Genomic DNA, 24004 nt, shown 5'->3' with positions numbered 1-24004 from the left:
ATGAACAGTAGAGTGAGGATATAATCATAAAACAGATTTTTCTCCAATTATTACCTTCAAATATGAACTATTGGAAATCCTGTAGTAGTGTCTAGGGCAGTGGACATACCTTTCCAGTCACTCTCAGCTGTCATACTTTCAGCCAAATTAACTTTAAAATTGAATCTCATATCTGCTTTTATAATTTTTGTCTATCTGTCGTAAAATGCCTGAGGTGACAGATACATCTAGTCACACTTCAGTGCGGCTCTCAGGAAACATGGAATGTGCCTAGCACCTATTATTTCAACTTTGGACCTTTAGTCATTTATCTGGACTGCAGGATAGGAAAGCACAGGGCATCCTGCTACATATGGATGGCCCTGAAGTAAGAACCAGATGCCAGATATAGTTCTGTGATAGAAACCCCCACGTTGAGATGGGCCTGGAGCGAGAAGAGGTACACATTCGGGCAAGGGTTGCTGGTTTCTCGAGGCTTGGTGATTAAGCTCTTTTGGATAGTTGAGGTCCATAATGAGTTTAACCCCAGAATTAAGGTTATGTGCGATTATACACTATTATGTCTTATGTAATATCAATGAATTACTGTACCTGCTTAATATTCATTCAATATCCAACTGCCTTCCTGACATTTCCCCTTGGCTTTGAAATGGGGGTCAAAATAGAACTCTTAATTTCCCAGTCCCTCCCACACACTTGTTTCTCTATCAGTCTTTCATATCTCATTACATGTCACTATTATCTATCTAATTGGTCATGACGAAAACGTGAGTTCTCTTTGATTCTTCTTTACCCTTCACCCCACCCTTCCTCCAACCCAACAACAAGTCTGTCATCTTCATTTTTAAATATGCATTTCACACTCATGCATCTTGTTTAGATCTCCAAGGTTACCAGCTTAGTCTACAGCACCATTCTTTACATGACTGTTGTAATAGCCCACTAACTGGTCTCCCACTGCCATTCTTGTTCCTGGAATCCATTTTCAGCATTCTAGAAACAGTAATCTCTTCAGTGTGAATCTGTCACTCCCCTCTCATAAGCTTCGATGGTTGCCTGTTGCATTCTGAACAAAATGAAAACTCCTCACCATCCGCTAACAGGCCTTCCATGAGCCAGTCTCACAGTCATCTTTATGTTGTTTGAAAATAAGCTAGTTTTAACTTGGAGCCATAGTACTTGCTAGCCTCTCTCCCTGCAATACTCTATGACTGTGTGTATTCATAGCAGTCCCTCTCTACCTCTCTGTCTCTCTGTCTTTTCTCTCTGTAATTTAGGTCTCAGCTTAAATATGTCTACTCTGTGAAAACTTCCTGACCTCTTAATCTGTATTAGGTTCTGCTATCTCATCATTCTTTTTCATATGATATAGTTTTAATTCTCTTGTCACTTGTCACTATCTGAAGTCATCTTCTTCATTTATTTGTTTAATTTGTCATTATCTGTTTGGCACAGATAACGCTTTGCATCCACAATTTCCATTTTCTTTTCTTCCTGGGCACATAGACTGTTTTTCCTATGTTCCTGGCAGCCAGGTGTGGCAGTGTGGTTAGTTACAGCCCTGGAATGTAGGCAGAAGTTACCTGTTCAGCTTTCATGCCCGGCCTTTAAAACATCTACAGACCCTCCAGGATCCTTCTCGCTTCATCACTCAGACTATTGTGAACAATCTGGTGACAGACATTGAGAAGCCACCAGCAAGGAGGAGCCATGATTTCTTGATCCACATATGGAGTACTAAATCCAAATACACATTTGGACTGCAATGTGAGTGAAAAAATAGCCTTTAACACCTTAAGTCATTGATTTTAGAGTTGTTGACTGTAGCAATTAGCCTACTTTGACTAATATATCTTTCCTGTTCATTGCTACACTCACAGTATCTTTAACAGAAGTGCACTAAAAATATTAAGCAAATGAATGAATGATTGGATGTTTAGTAACTTAATGTCCTTTAAGTGCATATCCATGCATCGCCTATGTAACTAAGAAATTTTCAAGCATAGACCTCTTTAATGATTGGAATATTTTTCTAGTAGCAGGTTAAGACTAGTTAGAAAGGCTTAGATAAAGGTAATATTTGGATAGAATCATTATTGATTTGAAAATCAACCCTAAATTCTTTGACTCTGAAACACTGTAGGAATGTCTTTAACAGAAACTAATGGGGAGATACTTAATTCTCCTTTTTGTAACCAAGAAAAAGATATTTCCATTAATAGCAAACTATGAGACTTATTAGAGTACAGAAAATACTCCACTGACAGACTTTGTCTTTCTTTAAATATTGGTTCAAATGAAAATCGATGTCTTTTTTATTTGAAGTTTGGTAGTTAAAAAGCCAAGCTTAGGATACAGTATTTTAAGAGCTATAGAAAATCACAAAAGCCAATGTTTTACTAAGTTGGTAGCTATAACTGGATAATAAGTTATATGTAATAATAACTGGATAATATCCCAACGTTACAGTGATAGAAGGTTAATCTGAAACTAAGATCCTGATCCCTTATTTCTTAGTCACTGTTCATTTCCTGACACTTGATTTTGAAAATTCAGGGTTTTGTTTGTTTGTTTGTTTGTTTGTTTGCATAAAGTGACTACTTTGGGCTTTTTCTTTTAGATTTGTTTGGTTACACTGAAAGAATCCTCTGTCAATACTTGGAAAAATGACACAAAAGCTAAATTACGAATTATTGAAATAAACTTCAATGCTTTGGTCATTAGGTATGAAAGAATACATAGATGCAAATAATAAATACAAAATAAAAAATATTTATATACTTAAAAACTATCTCAGTCAGGTTTAAAGCTACCTTTCCCTTTTTTTTCCTCCTTTTATCCCTCTTATCAAATGTTGCCTGGATATTTTGATTCTACTTGGAAAATATCATTAACTTTTACTTTTTTATATCTATTTCCATAGTTACAATTCTAATTAAAACTCTCATTATTTTTTGCTTGAGTTATTTCTGTAACATCCTAAGATTAACATAATATAGGAGGTGATGTTTCTTCATTGTTTAAGATTGATTCAGCCATGCACATCCACCATAGCCTCCTTGGAGTTCTAGAAAATTGATGCATTAATTTGTTTGGTCAATTAGCAGATCTTATCGGGCTCTATCCCTTAGATAGGCACTATACATGTGGAGATCAACTCACTATCCACCCAAATGGTAGATAAATATATAGCTTTATAACTGCTAGAAATGTAACTCATAGAAATGTGGCTTCATTGCTGTAACAACCAGAATAAAAATGAATTCTTCCCAAAAGTATTGAAGAAATTTCACTGAGGAGGTGACATTTTAGGTGGATCTCAAAGACCCAGTAGACACTTAATCAAATTATAAAATGTTTGAAAGCTGCTCCTGAACTGAAAGTTTCAAGATAAATTGTTCAAAAACTTGTTAGCAGTCTGAAAAGTCCTGAGTGTAGAATAATGGGAATGCAGGTTAATTGGGGAAAGGAAAGTGATGTGGTTCTAAAACCTAACATTGCATATATAGCCAGAAGGTTCTTTATTTTCTGGCTCACTAAACAGGTGTGTTTATCTTTCTACATACCTCTGTTTACATCCATCCAAACTCTATCTTCTTGGTCAAAGAAGATTGAAGAATGCCTGAGGAAAAGTACTGGAGGCAAGTCTGGAAAAGAGGGAGAAACAGATTATGGAGGCTTATATTTCTTTTTCTGAGATAACATAGGTTTCATTCTTTAAACAATAGGAAAGGAACAAGAGTTTCAAACAGTCAACTTGATGAAGGATGGTAAGGTCAACTAGTGGAAAAGCTAAGGTTAACTGGTGGAGACTGACATAGTGAGAGATTTCGGAGTTCATGGTTTTGTGAAGGTCTAAACTAAGGCAATGAGAAAGGAAAGACTAAAAGAAGCAAATTCAAGAGTGATTTCTGAGGCCAGAGAAGATGTAGAATCTACAGACCTTGTCAACTGAAGGAGAAAACAGAATCTAAGATCAAAACAAGTTTTATAGATGATAAGCCCTTGGGTTAATAGGAACAACATATTTAGAGAATAGTAACACAAGAAGTGAAAGAAAGTGATTTCCTTGAAGGCTGGGGAAGGAGGTGGATAACAGGACACATTTTTAGGCAAGTATCCATAGACTGATGGGAGATTAAACTAGATGCTTTTTACTAGGCGAGATTTAAAAAAAAACCGTTGGGAAACATTTTTTCCATTAAAAATAAATCTTCAAACATTGTTAGAACTATTAACAATACATACAATATTTTAGACATTACTAAACATGAAATTCTAAGTTTCAGCCAAATTTAAGTAAAATTCTCAATCAAATTAGCTTTATTATTGTTGTAAACTTTTTGAAAATTATATCACTGCTTTACTAATTCTGTGAATTTGTTCCTAGGTCTCCTACATGTATTCTGAATTCACGTTTCTTCTGGAATATGCACACCAACTAACTACGTAGTTTTAGTGAATCTTCACTGATCAGTATGAGTCTGTAACTGTTCTCTGTTAAGGGTAAATTTTAGTTATTTGGACTAAATAACTTCAAGCTCAAAATGGCCTTGGGGCTTGAAGCTATTTCTAAGTAGTATCTTAAGTGACCCTTAAACTATGTTTAGTTTGTTCTGACTCAAGTTTTCTTGAAGTTGAAATATAGCAAAAATAGATATTCCTGTCTTTTTTTTTTCTTCCAATGTTAAGTTAGAAGAAAAACTATTAGAGTTCCAGGAATCTTGCTTATTTTAAAAGTATTCTCACAATAATTCCTTACACAAACTGTTACTTGATGATCATCTATTACTCTAAAAATGACTGAAAAGTCCATGCCTATGGAAGTTACAAAACATCAAGGTAATTTCACCTTTTCCAAAGCTTTCTGTACAACTTTATGAAGTTGATCATTCTATGTTTGGGGAAAATATACAATGGGACAAGCTGAAGTCCCAGAATAAGAAATAAATCATTTATGGTAACATTAACGGGCCATTCCCAACAATCACCAAAATTACTTTTAGATGTAGGCACTCACGACTTTCTTTTAGCTATTATTTTGCACCACAGAATGAAGTGGTTACATAAGCAATGCCTGAAAATCTCACCTCCAAGCACAATGTTGCTTCTGAGCCAGGATTTGCTAAAAAATTCTGGCTGTTTGTTAAAATTAGCCCTAATCTAGCTCTGAATTTTCTTTCCTCCAGGTGCTCAAGAGCAAAATTATCTAATCCACAGAACTCTGTGTTAACAGCTTTAAGTATATGTGTATATATATGATTTTTATATTTATTAAAATATATCTACATTTTAAAATCACAGTGAAAAAAGAGACTCCAGATAGAACAGAGAGACATAAGAGCTCTTCCTGAGAAGTTTATTATCTAGTAGTAGAGAGAGGGTTAAAAAACACCAACATAGAATAGCTTAGAATTTGTAGTAAGAAATGAAAATGTGATCAAATTTTACATCACCCCCTCTCCCACAAAAAGTCCTTAGGGAGGACAGAGTAATCAGTTTGCTTAATTAATAAACATTTTAAAAATTAAGAAAAAAGGTCAAAGGTGATATTTTTAAAGTAACATTCATTACTTTTACCTGAATAAAATTTTAGTCATCCTTTTTTCACAACCAATGGAGAAAATGTTAGAAAATAGATATACCAAAGTCATTTATACTACTACTAACTAAAGATAATAAGCACATGCCCTTGTGTCTCTTTGCGGCTGTTGCTCCTCTAATTATCTAATTTTATAAATTTACTGTCTTTATCTCTGAGTGGATACTGTGGCATGCCATCCAGATGCCCTTTAGCCCTGAGACATTCTTGCTTCCACTGTTGGGAGTGTTGGAACCACAGGCCCTTGGCTGAGTGGCTCTTTCAGAGTCGCTCTCAGCTGAAGAGATCCCTGTAAGATTGGATCCCCTTTTCCAACTGCCATGTAGTTGAACTCCCTCCTCAGCTCGGTTCTGCTTCATTTCCTTAAAGGTATTGATCCCAAGGGCACGCCCTACAAAACCTCCTGCAAGCAAATATCTATTTCCCAGGAATCCTCATTTAAGACCCTATTCAAATGATTGCTTAATCAGTTTCCCCCCATGTGAAAATATGCATTACTAACTGAAACCGATATGTAAAATATTTTCAGGGACTTCATGGTCTTTCATCCTATGAACATATTTACTTGATCATTCCCTATTATTGAACATTTAAGACAAGGAATTCAGAAGATACAAGGGAGTTGCAGGAAGGGAAGCATGGACACGAAGACCGGTAGGTTAATTGAGCAAGTGTAGAATAGAAGTGCACATTTACCTTGACAAGAACAGAGAGTCTAAAGAGCAAGAATGGTAAGGTAAGAAATGCAATGGACAATGGAGCTCTGAAAGCCAAAGTAAAAAGTTAGAGTTAGAATAACGAAGGGCAAGCAGATTACTTGAAAAAAAAAAAAAAACGGGGGGAAAGTTATTCTAGAAGGTACATGGGAATGAAGTACAGCGGAGGAAACCTGGAGGCAAGGAAGGGACTAGGTCTCTAGCGCTCTTCCTCATGTGGAGGAGAGACCCAGATGCCTGGGATAAAATGTTGGCTATTAAGTTGGAAAGGGAGGCTCAAGAAACATTATAGACCCCCCCAAAATGTCAAGTCTTAGTGATAGATTAGGGAAAGGGAAAATGACGATAAGATATTTGGCCTGGGGGACTGGAGGAAGATGAAGCTTTTAATGGTTGGTAGTGAAATTCAGAAAGGGTGACTGTTGGTAGCAGAAGGTGATTAACTTACCATCCGATAGGTTAAATTCTTGGTGTCAGGATTGGCAAGGGAAGATTATGCGGGGGCGAGGGGAGGCTAAATATATGTTTTCTTATCTGTATAAGATGTGCAAAAATTTCAAAAAGATTTTTAATTGTAGCAAAGTGGAAAACAAAGTCATGTCACAGCAACTGGTACATGCAGGTATGCACAACACTGGAGTCTTTTCAAAAAAGCAATCAATCGGCATATTAACAGCAAGAAGTCTTACCTATTTAAACAAATTGTGTGTATGCATATATATACACATATGTCCTCTAAGAAAATTGTAATTATACATGTTTCCTACAACCTTGAAAACTAAGTATAGAATATCAAATTTCTTGGGACAATAAGCAGATATCCTATTTATGGAGAAATAAATATATTATTTAATCAATACTAAATTTCATTTCTCATAATAATAAAAACATAGACAAATTTTTATAACTGGACCAGTTTTGCCACATTTGGTTGTAACTCATAACATATACTTGATATTAAATGTAAGAAGAAGGATTATTTGATGAATGAAAAAAATAATTAAAGTCATTTTGAAGAATTAGCTTGGAATGCTGGAATTCCAATGGAATGATACATTACTCATTTCTAAACTATTTTGACAATGGAGCATAGTGTTAATTCGTAATTTATTAATACAATCCACTTATATCTGATCCTCATCCCAATTTGCCCACATAATCTATTCATTCTTTACCTCCGTAGTGTTCTTGTATAATACATGAAGTTCTGGCCTTCCAGGCTGATGTCGGTTGCCCAAGAGCCTTTTGTTTCTTTCCTTGCTCCAAAACCTCATTGAGACATGGGCAACATTTAGGGGCCAGGAGCGCATTCTTTCAATGTTTCAAAAGCCACAGGTAAGATGCCGAAGTTGTACGAGTTTCTCTGAAGCCTCAGTGAGTCTAAGGGACCTTACACTGTACAAAGAAATAAAAAAAAAAAAAAAAAAACTTTCATGATCTGCCTTACATTTACCCCCACAATATAATACCCACAAAAAATCTTTCTTTGTTTTTTTCCATAAGGCCCTGATGCAGATTCATGATATCTGAGACAATTTCTGTCTTATCACGCCCATGATTTCCTCTCTATTGCATGTACCTCTTAGCTCTTTCCTCCCCAATATCCTTAACAGAAAGGACTCAGAGGGGTGACACCAGCAACGTGGCTGAAGAAGACACCCCTCTTTGTATCTCCACTCAGCAAAAATTTGGCATCCATTCATGGACAAAGTGCCTTTACGGGAGCTTTTGTTTTTTCCCATCAAGTAATCTGCTTACCCTTCATTATTTTGTATTTGTATCTAGCTACTTTATTCTTACATTTAACAGAAGTTTGCAAAAGGATTATGTGATGCCCAGGAAACTCAGGGGCCCATGAATTGGCTGCAGAAAATTTCCTTGAGTGTGATATTTATGACAATTTTTTTCAGTCTGCATACACAAAAAGCTAATCCTCAGAGTAATCATGCAAGCCCATGTATCAATTATTTGTGCTATGGACAGAAAGCCTAGATGGTCCAGGACATACTGAAAGTAAGGGAAAAGAGAAAGAACAATCCTTTTCTTCATACCACCTGAGTTTCTTAACCTGTGGCTGCCTTTAAGCTGTTTAGAACCAGGTTAGCTTTTGAAACTAATCTTAGGACATCTTTGAGACAGGTTGCCCTTTCCCCTTATTCCCTATGATACATTTTTACTAGTACTTGTGTATATGTTGTTTCCCAAAAGATCCATTTTGGGGTACTAATCAAGAAACCCTAACTTCAGGAACGAAGGACAAGACACCAAGTGACCTATGTCTTTTTTGTTTGTTTGGTTTTTTCCCCTGAAGTCACAATTTGGACTATGAAACTGGTTCTGCCTCTTCGTCACGTTAGGCGAGGAACATTGGCCATAAGATCCTCTTTAAAGACCTGGAGTGTTGGACTGGATGTCAAGTCATTTGTATTGGGCTTCTTTGGTGCCACTGTTTGAGAATGCTAAGGCATCCTGACTTTGCTGTTTCTTTCCATTTTAATGTAGAATGAATGAGCCCTGAGTCCTGTCGGAGAATATTGTGTGACTGAACTGGAACTTCCTTTAGAAATATTTAGAATTCTCACTCAAAGTTGCATGTCTAAAATAATTTTTTTAATAATGCTATTTCTACTATTTTATAGCTGCTGTGCTATTACATTCGTGCCTATCATTATCACACCAATATCTGTTAATTTTTATTTTTTTACTGAAGTTTAGTTGACACACAATCTTGTCTTCATCTGATGCTGGAGGGCATTGAGAAACGCTGCTGGTAAAAGTGGCCCTCAACCCCTGACTGGAATCTTTGGACAGAGGACTTACTGCCTCTGGAGGAAATAAATCTGTAGGCAAAAAAAAGAGGCATGCTTTACTAGTAAAGAGCTCACTGGTGAGAAGACTAGAAAAGAAAGTAGATAATTATAATATTTGGGAAAAAAAGAAAGTACTAAAGTAATTCCTAACAGTCACCTGCTTGTCAAAGGATCTAAATAAAATTAAAATATAAACATTTGTACTTTCAAAATTAAAACAACTCAAACTTGATCAAGAATACACTTATTATTTAAATAAAAATAAACCATGGGGTAATTTTAAAAAACAAGTTCTGCTGCTTTATTTCAAAATGCTTGCATGTAGAAATATTCAATAAATTCACAATTTCAAGAGACATTTCTATCCTGAGAAGCAATATTAAATCAGAGATTTCAAATGTTACTTTGTGTACTATGGGTTATCTAATAAATACCTGAAGACTTAACTCTGATAATGACTGGATGGTTAACAGTAATGATCTAAAAAGATATGATGATATTAAATAACATTAATAATGTTTCATTCATTTTTTTCTGTTATTCAAAAAATCAGTGAATTATCATACACAACATCTTTCTTTGAAAATTGTCAAAGTACAATAAAAGAAGTGTTTTTTTACTTACATTTTCTAATAAATTTTGATAATGCACACATATGAATAAATGTAACATATATTCAGGTTGCATAGAATAAACAGGAAAACACCAATGTCCAACTTTTACAAGATGGAAAATAGTAATTAATGAGTAATACAGAAGAACAAACAAAACCCATACTATATAATATTTGTAAATAGCTTATAATTTACTTCATATATCAGTATCTATGTTAACTCTTAATTAATGATATATTTATTTTTATATTGAGGACTTAATTTACCTCAAAGAACCTATAGTTTGCCTTACAATATCTTGCATTCAAAAAATCCCTTCCATTATAAGCCAGGGCTCCTTCCTGTCATAGATAAAGGTAACTTTTGTATCTATCAGCCTGATATTCAGTTAAAAAAATCAAATAAGTAGCTCAGAATGTGCCCAGAAAGCCTATTTTTACTGTAATCAATAAGAAGAAGAAATTAGCTATTAATTTCAAGTCTTTACCTGCATTTGTCCAGTATCTTATATACATTATTTCATATAATTCTCACAACAGCCTTATAGGAAACACGCATTAATGGTCAGTGTTACAAGGAAAGTAAATGAATTGGAGGAAGATGAACCTTGCCCATGGTCCTGGAGTCCTTAGGATACAAACGTAAGTGTCCCTAATTCCACAGCCAGTGTGTCTAGCTTTTTATGTGGGATGTCTCTGCAATCCCACCTTCCTGCCTGAACCATAAATCTTGCCTGTGAGGATTTTACAAATCTACTGTCATCTTTCCATAGACATCAGACCTGGACTAGCAGTGCATAATATCTGGCTTAATGTAATCATCTTACAATATAAACTAAAGTTTCTACAACAATGTGGGGAATACATTCTCTATATCATTCCTCCCTATATCCCTGTTTTTTTCTTTTCCAATGCACAGCATAACACTTTCCTTTCGATGGGGAGATAGCACTGACACACTGTGTGAGGAAGACACCGATTTTCTTCCTCCTAAGGAAGGACTACCACAAAATACGTTGTGTCGATAGATCTGAATAAATAACCTATTCTAGAAGTGAAATACAGCCTATTTTTACAGGCAAGACTATCTTCAAATTTGAGAGAAGTAAACATAGATGACGAGAGCATGGCAGTAACAGGAGAAAGAAAAACTGAAAAAGATTTGGTCTAACTTGCTTCCCCCTGTTTGCAGCTGCATTTATTAATTTTCAGTAGTTACCATTATAACCGCTTTGGTGACAACAGTAATAACTTGTCTCACTGAAATCTTCAGGACAGAAAACTTTGCTTTGCCAAACTAAGCAATTCTGCATTTCCCATTATGCAGGTTAACTCTCTAATAATGGTATATCATCACCAACTATGCTCCTTAAAGACACATATATCAAATTCTGCATTTCCCATTATGCAGGTTAACTCTCTAATAATGGTATATCATCACCAACTATGCTCTTTAAAGACACATATTTCAAAGTATCATTTCCATGCCACATAGGAAATATCATCAATGCTTGAGACTGATATTTTTTCCAAAATACATTTTTCAGTTTTGTTTTCAAAAGAAAATGTGTATGGGACGCTTGGGTGGCTTTGTCGATTAAACATCCAACTCTTGATTTTGGCTCAGGTCATGCTCTCACAGTTCATGAGATCAAGTCCCACGTAGGGCTCCACATTGACAACAATGAGCCTACTTGGGATTCTCTTTCTCCCTCTCTCTCTCTCTCTCTCTGCCCCTCTTCCATGTGCACTCACACTCTCTCTCTCAAAAAATTAAAAATAAAATAAATAAAATAAAAAATAAGATGTGTATGTGTGTGTGTTTTCTTCTTTTTCTCTTTACATGAATAGCAATTTCTAGTAGAGTAAGAGTAATATTTCAACAGGTTTGTTCATTCTATATGAATGGAATCCAAGTAGCACACACATTCACACACACACACACACACACACACACACATATATATGGTATATATAGTTATGTATAGCATACATAGGTATATATGTATAGTATACATACATATGTACATAGTATAGATACACTACACATATACGGTTATATACAGTATATATATGGTTATGCATTAAGTGAAATAAAATCACCCAATCATGAGTGATTTGATGTATAATATTAGATATTCTGTAACTTAGAATTGTTTTCAGTCCAGCTTGCAGGGCACAAAGAATTGAGGGGAATTAGTGTGATATCTTGAAAACGTCTTCTAATCCTTTCTTTCGAGAGGGGACGTGACATTTTGGTAAATTAGAAAGTAGAGGGTGCTGGTGCCTTTCAGAAAATGTAAAACGCTTCACTTGGTACTAATGTACATAAAGCAATTAGTTGCTTGTCATGATGGGTGTTCCCTAAGGCAGTGCACTTCCTCCATTAGTATTTATATCTGCATGCCATTATACATTGGGTAGCAATAAATAGATGAGATAGGTTCAGAGAATTACTCCAGTCATGTGCCATCAAGAAAAGAGATATTAGCAAACATTATTAGCATACAGGTGGAGTTGGATCATTTAGTTTCCAGTGGGATATTTATTTTTAAATACTTGCTGAGAATGCAACATTTAAAACTGATTAACCCTTAGAGATGAAGTTATTTCTTTATTGATTAGTAAATATTTTTGGCTACTGAACATGATCATGACAGTTTTGTTAGAAGTCATCTCCTCTCTCTACCCTTCCCTGAATACCCTGCCTGCTCAGCTTAAAGATTAAAGTTTTATTGCATTTGAAAAATACGTACATGAAGAGAAACTCTATTCAGAAATCTTAAATATAAAGGCAACCATGAACTGTCACATCTTAGGCTTAGGGTATATAGCCAAAATGAAAACAAGAATATGTTATTTTATGTTATTTCCTTCCAAATATATTCTCTCCCCACCCCCACCCCCGTCTCCTTCTCCACCCAAATATCTTGAATATTCATGTCTTAAAATATAATCTATTTTCAATTTGGTTCTTTTCAAATATATGTTCTATTTAAAAAGCTATTAAGTTTTGATTCATCAGCTTTTCCAGTGAAATTATTAAAGCATAATCTGCCTCATTCACCAGACTTGCAGAAAATATTTATGAGTGTCTCATCTATTCAAAGTACTGAAAATTATCAGAGAGTCTGTCCTCTGGGCTAACTCCCATAGGGTTCATATTTTGTTTAGAGCTTGCCACACTGTATGACTCTTGCCTCTATATGGGTTTCTCTCTCATAATTGTTCACAATGCATTTTCAAGCCAAATAGAATAAACCTGGTAAATAATACTGAAACACTAAAATGCTGAAGCCCTGAACCAGAGTTATTATGGATATGTCTTAAGAATCTGAAAACATTCATAGTTATCATTCATTTTAAAAAGCATAGATCTTTTCCAAATAAGTTCTCATGCTCCATTATGAGGAAGTAGCTAAAAGAACTGGTTAATAGTCTTATAAATATTAGACTTATTTTTATAAATATATTTTTAAATATAAAAATTAAATATTTATATATTGATATTGATTGGTAATATTACCATTTAAGTCAATTCATTGTTTTATTGCATACTTAGAAATCCAAGTATTATGTATAGAAGGTAATTTAAATATGTTATCTGACATACAGAAGTTTTGAATTTTAAAGAATTTATTGTATCACCACTCACCTATGATAATTTGGGGATCAGTACATATCTGATATTTGATAATCAAAAATTATCCATGGCTTAAAGCATGCAACATTTCTCTAAATGATACATTCTAAACCTTGGAAATTAACTATCATAAGAACGAAATGAAAGTCACCTTTACTTATTGTATCATTATGGCCACTTGGAGGTAATACATAGATTAAAGAAAATTGGATTCTAAAATATAAATATATAACTCCTAACACAGGAAGACAGAGATGTTGCTGCATGTGCATTGGTGCTTAAATTCTTCTGTTCATGGTCCCTGCACAGTATTGTAGAGAGTTGGGTCATTCAGTACACAGAGGAAACATGCAATGTCCTTGAATGATCTTTTCTATTGTGAATCTTGGGCAGGGAGAATTTAGCCTTGAGTATGTACTCAAGACAAAATCTATAGAGAATAAAAAAGACTGAATAGTCTGGAAATATTTCCAGATCAACATCTTTCAAAATAACTCACAGAGAAAAATTCTTGCCAGAGAGATTTACTACTACACATGATGAGCCACTCAGGACAGGGTCTGAGGATTGTCAGCTTTCTCTCCAACTATAAAATTCTACACAATCTTGTTTCACCACTGTTTTCCAAATATTAATTATAAATATGTGCTGCCAAGCACTGCATCAGCCTCAAGAAAAGTCTTATAAATTAACTAATGTAACAGAGTTGATTAAATAGTGAATCACTACTACCTGCTGAATATATTGTTGCTGTTTTTCTAAGTAATTCAGTCACTGCAAGTGTAATATCAACTATATCTATCAATTTCAGGGTCAACTATGAAAATCCCAAGCCATTTTTTCTGTGGGTTAGGTTATTAAGCAGATCATTTTCAACGTTAACATAAAAAAGTCTATTCCAACCTGTATAAAATGCTGCCAACTCTTTTCATCTACGGCAACACGAGATAAGAGTAAATAAAATATTCATTTAAATATTATTTTAAAACTTTCTTTACAAAAGTAAAGGCATCAGTTGAGTTATGGTTTTCACCTGGAGGTTTTCACCTCCATTTTGTTTCAGTGGAAGAGAGAAGTGAGTTTGGAAATTGACAAACATTCCATTTAACAGATATTTATTAAACAATTACTTGGAGAAAAATACAGTTGGGACTGGCTACGTAATTTGTGGGGTTCAGTGTAAAAGGAAAATATAGGGACCCTTGTTCAAAACATAATAACTACAAGATGGAGAAGGCAGGGCATTAAACCAAACACAAGGCCCTACTAAATGTGTGGCCCAGTATAACTGCACAGGTCACATGCTCATGAAGCCGGCCTGGCTACTGGGTGATAGGGAATACCAAAAGAGGAATATGATATTTCTGCCTCGCATAAAAATGAGGAAGGGCATAGGGAGGTTTATTGTGCTATCTCTCACCTGGAATCTAACCCCAGTGATTGCTTTTTTTCTTGGAGATTCAGGAAAGGCTTATAAAAGAATTAGCATCAGACCAGGATCCTGAAAGGTATACTGGGCTTAGCATGGTGAGAATGGGGAAATGAAATTATTGTAGACGAAGGCATGTAACTGAGCAGACACTTAGAGAAAGAAAAGAGCAAGTTGTGTTGGATATAGTGTGTAGGTCAAGTTCATATAGAGTAAACAGGAGTGATAAAGTTAAAATTATAGGTTGGGATCAAAATAAGGAATTACATGGATGCTAGGGGAGTGAGTTTGAATTTCACTTTGTAAGCAGATGGAAGCCTTTAAGTAACATGATCACAAACAGGCTGCAGGATGAAATGAGAGTAGAAGATGAGCAGAGATACTAGGGTCCGGTGTCTAATTAGTAAGCCAGTTACACTAGTTATCAGGACCTGGATTAGGGAGACAGCACCAGACATGGAAAACAAGGAATAGGAATAAAAAGCATTGCAATGAAGTACTTTATACACGAGAGACAGTGGAGGATGATTTAAAAGACCATGACTCTCATATAACTCCACAAAAAAAGAAGGAAAAATAAGGTTCTTGGACAATTCAGAAATATTTCTCTGAAAAACTGGATGAATCTATTAATAAATTTAGAAGTAGGAAATGCACAATGTAATAAGTGAGTATTTGGTCATATATCAAAGGATAACTATGCTATTTGAGAGCATGTTGGTTCCATCTGTGAGTAGGTAACGATAAAGAAAAAAAAATGTTTTTATGTTGTTATCTGTTTCTATAACAAGACAATCAAGGATCATGTAAATGCTTCATATCGTCTGGGTTGAAAATGTTCTCAGCAAATTTAGTAACATCTCTTCCTATATTAAGTGCTATTTGAAAACAATGATCATCATCTTTCTTTGTGAATCCCTGAATCCCTCATGTTCCTCAAATCCACAAACATGCATACATCACTTACAAAGTAGCAGGCAGTGGAAAGTACTGTGAGAGCTTGTAGTCCTCAGGTAAGCCAGTCCTTTGGGGAAACTAGATGATGATACTCATTCTAATAGAAGGCTGGGGCAGCTAGAGGAAAGAGAAAATGGGTCTTTTTGAGTGAAAAAAATATCAAAGTTTTCTTCACAATCACGATTCTTGCACTGGATCTTTAAAGGAGCAATTTTTCCATTCATGAATGTATATTTAATGGTCTGCATACATTAAAATGGCAGGGACTTTGTAGCAAACTATTTTTTTATACATCTTCCAAAGACAAATATAGCAAAATCAAATGCATGAATCATAACAAAATATTTTCTGTTCAACGTCTGTGTACCTTTTGCCAATAAAAGTGGACAAAGTGGTCTTTCAAAATTACAAATGCAGTAGTCTGCAAAGTATAAAGGCAGAATACTCATAGACTTTTTCTGATGCAATTTTTCATTTTATAAGCTTAAATATCTCTTTTTTTTTAAACTCAAAGTCTCCATTATATACACATTTATAACATGCTTGAATATTGCCCAATTGAGCTGTGGATATTTTAGGACAAATATTGGGGGAAGTTACGTTCGATACTAATGTCTATACCATTTAAACAATGGAAGCATCAGGTAAGTAACAACATTTGGACAGCAAGTCAATATGACTATGAAAGGTCTCCAATAATGAGCAAATTCAGACCAATACACAGTTTGAGTATTTGGCCTTCTTATTGACAAAGGTTGCTTTCAATCACACTGTATCTATTACCATATCAATCATCACTCTAAATGAATACAATGTTATCATTGACAAAGACATCACTTAAGCTGAGAAAGTAAAGATTCTAAATAACAAAATAATGAAAGGTAGGTTGTTCACAGCAGGAAAATGAAAAATATACCCTAAGAATCTATGCACAGGAAACTGAAAAAAAAAAACTGAGGACACATATGGAAATAAAAAATCCTTACTTGCTCACAAGGACCTTGAATAGAGTACAGTTAATGTTACACTGCTATTTATTAAAGTTAATGTAAAGGGGCATTTCCTTTGGTATACAAATTAAGATATGGGATTGAACTGATAAAAATGATTTACATGCAGGATTAAAGTATTGGCAGCTTTATAGAGTGAAATGTCACTATTTTGCTGTACCTTCAAGTTTTACATTTCCTCCTTTGAATCCCTGTCAGCCTTCATGAACAGCAGAGAGTTTAATCAATGCTTGAAGTAGCAATAGCATAACATTGAATATTTCCCTTGCTAATAATCAAAATGATGTTTAGTAAACATCACACAGTAAAATGACACACATATATGCTAATTATGAAATTACAAATGAAATAGGGTTCATATTTGAAGTGCTGTGCATTTAAAAGACTACATTTCCACTAAATAAACTGTTTTATATTTACTGGTTTTAGCCTTAGGCATTTGGCTTGCCATAAGAAATTCAAAGATCAGGAACCTGAAAACCTGTAGATCACACTTAAAACCATGTAAAACAAAAATTCTGTGATACAAAGCTCTTGTAGGATGAGACTGTGCGTGTGTGTGTGCGTGTGTGTATGTGAATATTCTTCAAAGGTTTGTATTTAGTTTGCAATTTTATTTAATTGTAATGACATATCCTATTAAGATTCACTCTGATTCAAATAAAGAAAGGAAATAATGTTGTCATAACATAAAAAATGTGAGATATTTGTTTAGGTTAATTTGTTAGCTATTGAAACAATATTCAGGAAACAAAAGAGAGAGAAAGATGGCGTAAAATGATGAAGGGGAACCCAGAGCACAATTTCAAGCAGACTCGGCTGAATGAAGGGACCATGTGGAATAGCATGACACATCTGGCCATTAAGGAAAATCATACAAATGAGTGTGAGAAATGGCTGGACAATTTTATGGTGGGGGGTAGGATGAGCGTGCAAAATGTGGAAGCATAAAGGTCACAAAGAAGGGAAATGGGAGGAAAGAGGCTTACAGCAATCTACCTTTATTAGACCAATGATTACTACTCACTTAGAAATTGCTTCTCAGGCCTATAAAATAGCTGAGCTTTAAGTAAAAAGGAAATACTGTTGCTACTTATGAATGTTTTAAATGACCAGGATGCATGTCCCTTTCAAAGGTTTTGAGAAAAAATTCTAACTGGAAAATGAAACTTACTTTGCTTTCAAAATAATTCCATAGGTCAACATTTTTTTTTTGCTGTTATAAATGCAACAATTAAACTCTTAACTTTAAAACTTTTTGCATAATAAGGAGAAATAACAAAAGTTGATAAGGAAAATTTTTTCCAATGAAATCTTTAATGCATATTTTTGCATAACACAAAGCAAGTAATTGTATCTTCAACGGGTGAAAGAAGATAGGACAATTATCCGTAGTGATATGTTAAAATTAAATGTTATTCTCTCTTGTAGTTTTACTATATTAGAAGCAAGTCTCTTATACTTAACTCATTTCAGAAATTTCATTCTCTTCCTTATATCTTATATCATTCTCTTTCTTATATATATCTCCCACCATACATCCTAGATCATCCTTGCATATATAGGTCATTGCTTCCTTAAATTGAATTATGCAGGGTAGACTAGCGTTTGAAATTACGTCTTAAGATGACATTGCTATTTACACCTTCCCTTTTGCTTCAAATTCTGACATATTTACCCTTGATTGTAACTGTATTTGCAAATAATATTTTTTCACATAATTCATAGACTGAATATTTTTACATGGAGAAGTAGCATATTATACCTCTAACAAATGAAACTAGCATTTGCACTGGTCTGGGCCCTTCATTAAATCAAATTTGAGCCTTGATACAGTACCTTACAAGCCTTAATGCAAATGAAAACTTTTGCTGTTTCATGTAGCGTATTGTCACAAACTTGTAAAAGCTTCATAAACACCAGAACACTATATTTAGCAGCTCCTTTTAGAAGAGTTAATTTATCATCACTAAAAAAATAGGAAAACAATGGAAAATAAAAAAAAACCTGCAGTGAGATACATTTTGTCATCTTAACACAGAAGCTTTGGATGATCAGATTACAATACCACAGTAAAATGGGTATAACACAGACAGATTCTTATCTGATCACAATCTAGAAATGGAAACCAGGAGATACCTCCTGGAGTTTCTAATTAGTGTGAAGCAAGAGACTGCAGGTAGAGCTATTTTCATTCCTCCAGTATAAAAATAAAGAATTCTGAAAGAAAAGTTGGTTTGAAGAAAACATGTTGCTTAAATGTAGGGGGAATATCTCTAAAAATGAGCAAAGAGCTGAAAAGAACTAGCAGGCAGAAAAACATTGCCTTCTAATGGATTCAGAAAGAAATTCTAACAGAGGCACATTAGAAAACCCTGTGGCTTCGCCATCAAAAAGGGAGGAGAGAAGGAGAGCAACAGAAAGGATTTGAGCAACTTTTCTACTGGGTCTCAGATATATCACATGATCATTAGTGAAAAAGAAAAAAGTAAACTAATAGTAGAAATAAAAGAATTACTACATTTTAGTCAAGCAAGATCATAGAGATCCACACATTATTGTTTACAAATTTGTTTACTCATGGACACTAGAGCTGAAACATCTCAGAAGATTATTAGTTCTAGCCAAGGCTTCCAACAAATATAGTACTTGTGCCTTTATTTTATAGAAATATTTGAAGACAAAAGGAATTTAAAAAATAATTATACCAACAAACATAGCTACTAAATATATGGCTGATACTAATATTATCATTAAAACAATAATAGTTAATGCATATACTTTTATAGATACATATTTTTATTTAACGCCCTTTGGCATGGGTCTCTAAGGAAAAATATTACTAGACACTTGCTTTATTCAGATTCTGCAACTAACTAAGATGCTGTGGATCTCTCCTCTTTAGGAATTTTGTGAAACCAGTTTATGGGAGGTAATAAGGCAGTTACAGTTTACCAGTACAAGTTGTCACTTGAATAATTTGTCCTAGAGTATTCTAGTTCATATCATTCTCATTTTATCTGAGGTAACAGCTTATAGTTGTCACCTACACAAGTTATGACAAGCTAGGCAACCTATGGGAATGCTGCACAAGTGCCTATCTCTAGTTTAAACTAAAAGTGCTCAAGAGATTCATGTGTTTACTCCAGAAGTGTTTGTTGAGACACTATTAAAGGCAGTGATCACGTGTTATATAAACTCACAAGAACCTTGCAAATAAATGATGCACCCATTTCACAAATGAGGAAGTTTAGGCTTAGTGAGAGGCAGGTGACTTACTGTTGGTCACAAGCCCAGTGACTGGTCACTGGCTTGTAGACTTTAGAGCCCACATTATCTCAACAAGCCCATGCAAACTTCCATCACCACTGTAAATCATCTTCTGGAATTCTAGTGTCTATTAACTCTCTGATGATGTAATCTTAGGGTAATAAAATTTTAAGTCTAATGACTACACAAATAGGAATATAAAGAGAAGATATTAGAGGACTGATTAGCAATCCATGGATTACTATATGCCATTGTAGATGCTTTAAGAATGAAAAGGAAGAGAGGCGCCTGGCTCAGGTCATGATCTTAGGATTTGCAAGATGGAGCCCTATGTGGGGCTCTGTGCAGGCAATGTGGAGCCTACTTGGGATTCTCTCTCTCTCTCTCTCTCTCTCTCTCTCTCTCTCTCCATCTTTCTCTGTCCCTCCTGTCTCATGCTCTCTCTCTCTCTCAAAAGTAAATAAGTAAACATTTAAAAAAAAATGAAGAGGAAGAAACTCAAAATCACCAAAATATATTTTAGATGAGTAATAGAGTTTCCAAAATCACATCATGTTATCACATTGTGAATAATAATAATAAATATACATACATACACACAGATACACAACATACACATAAATATATGCATATACATACACACATGTGTCTATATTTCATTCCTTAAAACTCTTTATATCTTTTTTCTTCCTCAAGATAAGATTTTTGTTGTATATGTTGTGGATGAGAAAAAAAATGCTCATGTACATACTATTGACTAGTATGATGTTAAAGAAAGAACCTAGACTTTAAACACCTTAACTTTTCAAACTCTATACAAGTTACTGTATTGTTTTTTCTTTTTAGTTTATTTATTTATTTTGAGAGAAAAAGAGAGAGTGTGTGTGTGCACACACACATGTGAGTGGGGGAAGGGTAGAGAGACAGAGGGAGAGAGAGAATCCCAAGCAGGCTTCATGCTCTCAGCTCAGAGCCCAATATGGGGCATGATCCACAAACCATGAGATCATGACCTGAGCCAAAATCAAGAGTCAGTCACTTAAACTACTAAGCCACCCCAGTGCCCCAAGTTACTATATTCCTAAAAGATGAGAGGTCTTCAGACAATCTCTTAACCTCTGGTAAGGTTACTATATCTATAAAACTCTCTCTCCATATCTATAAAACTAAGATAATATTTAGATCTAGAGATAATTGTGAAGATTGTGTGTAGCACATTGTACGTGCTTAATAAGGAGTAGGTTTCCTTTCCCTTCTATTTTATCAGTGACTACACTGTTAGGCAGTGATTATTTTTCTCTGGATGTTGGTGTAGGTCAGCAAAGGGGATCCATTCGCGTTGCCAATTTAAGTCCTACCATATTGTGTTATTGGCAAAATTGACAGATAAAAAATTACCTTCTGAATTTTTGGAACAAGGCCATCCAAGGTATCGATTCTGGAACACAGCAGATAGAAACCGTTTGGGGGGAGGGAAGAAGGTAAGGTAAAAGAAAGAGGGCCATTGTTTGCTAAGATCATGGCCAGTACCTGATGTTAAAGGAGTCTGGTATAGCCTACTTTCCCACAGCAAAGACAGCACACAAATCAGTGGAAAATTTTACTCGGGAAGCAGAAATACCTATATTATTTAGTCACAATTTTTGTTTCTTTGACTATTTATCCTTATGTTTACTTATATGCTTGAATTTTTAGTTTGTGAGGAAAAGAAATGGAAAAGCACAATTATTTACTTATTACATTCAAAATTCTATTGGGAGTCTGTTACTTACCAGGCATAATGCATGATATCAAAGATGTTAGCACACACCATCTACTAATTTCATGGAGAATCTGGGAATAATTAAGAAAGAAGAGAATCTCAAACTAAGCAAAACAGTTAAGAACAGATGAACTGATTCTTTAATATTAGATATGGCTTTTTTTCATGGCATTCAAATGCTGTGTTCAGAATGAGGTTATAGTTAATATATCATTCCCTAAATACGAATTCTTAAATCTTGGTTTATAAAACTCTAATCCACACATTCTCAAATCATTTGCCTAAATTATTAGAAACATGATTTCTGTTAAGGTGAATGGAACTAGTGTGGCTTCAAACTCCAACAAATGCCTTGAAAAATTATTCCTAAGTATTACAAGTCCTCCCAGCTGCTGATATTAATATTTACCAAAAGGTGAATTTGGAAAATGTCCACAGATGTAAAACAATTGCATCAGCATGTGTTTTATCCTTTTTTGTCCATAAACTAGCACATTGGATCATTTGAAGTGTTTTCAAGTAAATGAAATTTTTCCATAGGTTAAAACTTGTTCTTTTTAACAACTTAAAATTTTTCCCATAATTTTCTGAAAAACAGCAGCCAATACTCATTTTTTATATAATATAAAGACAAAAAATTAAAATATGCCAGAAACACGTTTTCAAAAATTTATTACACTTAAAAAAACTTTTTCTGAAATTCCATGGCATTTCTACATAGGAAAAAAAACCCCACAAACGGTTTAATATTCTTGTGAAGATACTAGAGTCTATTTTCAAGGAAGAATCTGAGCAGTCGCGCCTTGCCCACCTAAGACCGAGGTTCCTTGAAATAGGGAAATCCAGGTGATAAGTTAACATCAAATAATTTCCAATAATGATTGTGATTATGGAGAATGTCAAATGTTTATTGTGCAATTTTAAAAGGTAATGGTATGTTACTAATCCACGGTGTCTGTTTTGCTTATTTCCATCTCCTCCTCAGGGCTAACCAAGTAGCACCCTCTAAGCAGACAATGGGTCTTGTTGTACAGTCTATTAACAGTAATTTAATAATAACAATAACAATAGCAACATTTTGTATTTGTATAGTACATTGTCATTTAAAAAGCATTCTCTTTCAGTGGAAAGGTCTGCCAACGCCACACTGTTTACCTTGTTCTCTCTCTCCAGAGCTTCTGGACTTTTCCTTCTTGGAAATGAAATATACTTATAATGCAATATAATAGACTAGTATGGGTTTTATATTAGAAAAAATGTTTAAACCAAGGAAATACAATACAGTCAAAAAAAAATAAATCATACATCATTTAAAAAAAAAGCGTTCTCTTTTACTTGCAGTTTTTTTTATTCAGTCCTTTTAGGAATAACTGAGGTCACTGCCCATGACTGCCGTCAGGTGATGCTCATGCTCAGATCTGGTACAAACTGTGTTACCTAGAATTGTACAACCTGAAAGCTGCCCTTGCAGGTCCGGTCTCACCTGCCTGCCTTCCCAACACTTTTATGTGCTTCCCTGTCCTGCTTCCACTTTCTCCACTACAGTAGCCCTTAGCAGTGCATGAGTATGAGTGTCACCTGAATTTGTAACCGTCTTCCCAGCCACACTACAATTCTTGATTCTGGGCCCTGTATGTTTCTCCTAAGTATCCTACATATTTATGCTAAGTGCATAGTACACTGAAAATCTTTCGGTAGAACAAATATGAGTCCTTAAAGTCCAGGTGAGGAAACAAAGACTAAAGGGGACAAAAGACCTTTTTTCCAGTACCAATTAATTGTTAGTCCTTTAGCTCTTTGAGATGGAGCTGGCTGCTTTTCAATAAGGAACTAATTTCCTGTGGGAACTGGATTATTAGGAATCCAATGAACTCAAGTAATGTGACAAAAGAAAATGAATGAATGCATGAATTTCATCATGTAACAATGTTATTTACTGGTTTCTACAATTTTGTAATCTTCAACTTTACACTTACCATAAGTCCTCAACTTTGGTCACGTGTTTGGGGTGGCATATTGTGAGCTCTAAGGGTCACAACTTGGCTTTGACATTAACTGTTGGACCTTAGAAAAATTACTTAAATTCTATGTACCCCAATTTTCTCACATGTAAAATATGAAAACTAATATTGTCTTCTTCCTCAGATTGTTGTGAGGATTCCTTGAGTTAATATATTAAAAAAATTATACAA

The 24004-nt window shown here is 34.6% G+C and overlaps 1 long non-coding RNA gene across 1 annotated transcript in view; it reads right to left on the bottom strand.

Moving 5' to 3' along the window:
* The window catches only part of LOC122235100, an 89491-nt gene that overhangs the window by 20444 nt on the left and 45043 nt on the right, over positions 1–24004 (bottom strand). Inside the window, exons 2-5 of the long non-coding RNA XR_006213221.1 lie at positions 21823–21883; positions 15781–15887; positions 7494–7713; positions 3567–3647 (exon numbers count right to left, since the gene is read on the bottom strand). This is a non-coding gene — a long non-coding RNA (uncharacterized LOC122235100). The remainder of the gene's footprint in view (positions 1–3566; positions 3648–7493; positions 7714–15780; positions 15888–21822; positions 21884–24004) is intronic.

The sequence above is a fragment of the Panthera tigris genome, chromosome F2 (assembly GCF_018350195.1).
Source record: "Panthera tigris isolate Pti1 chromosome F2, P.tigris_Pti1_mat1.1, whole genome shotgun sequence".
In the NCBI taxonomy this organism is placed as follows: domain Eukaryota; kingdom Metazoa; phylum Chordata; class Mammalia; order Carnivora; family Felidae; genus Panthera; species Panthera tigris.
The sequence above is the reverse complement of the archived record's forward strand: the minus strand, read 5'-3'. Positions and strand labels throughout refer to the sequence as shown.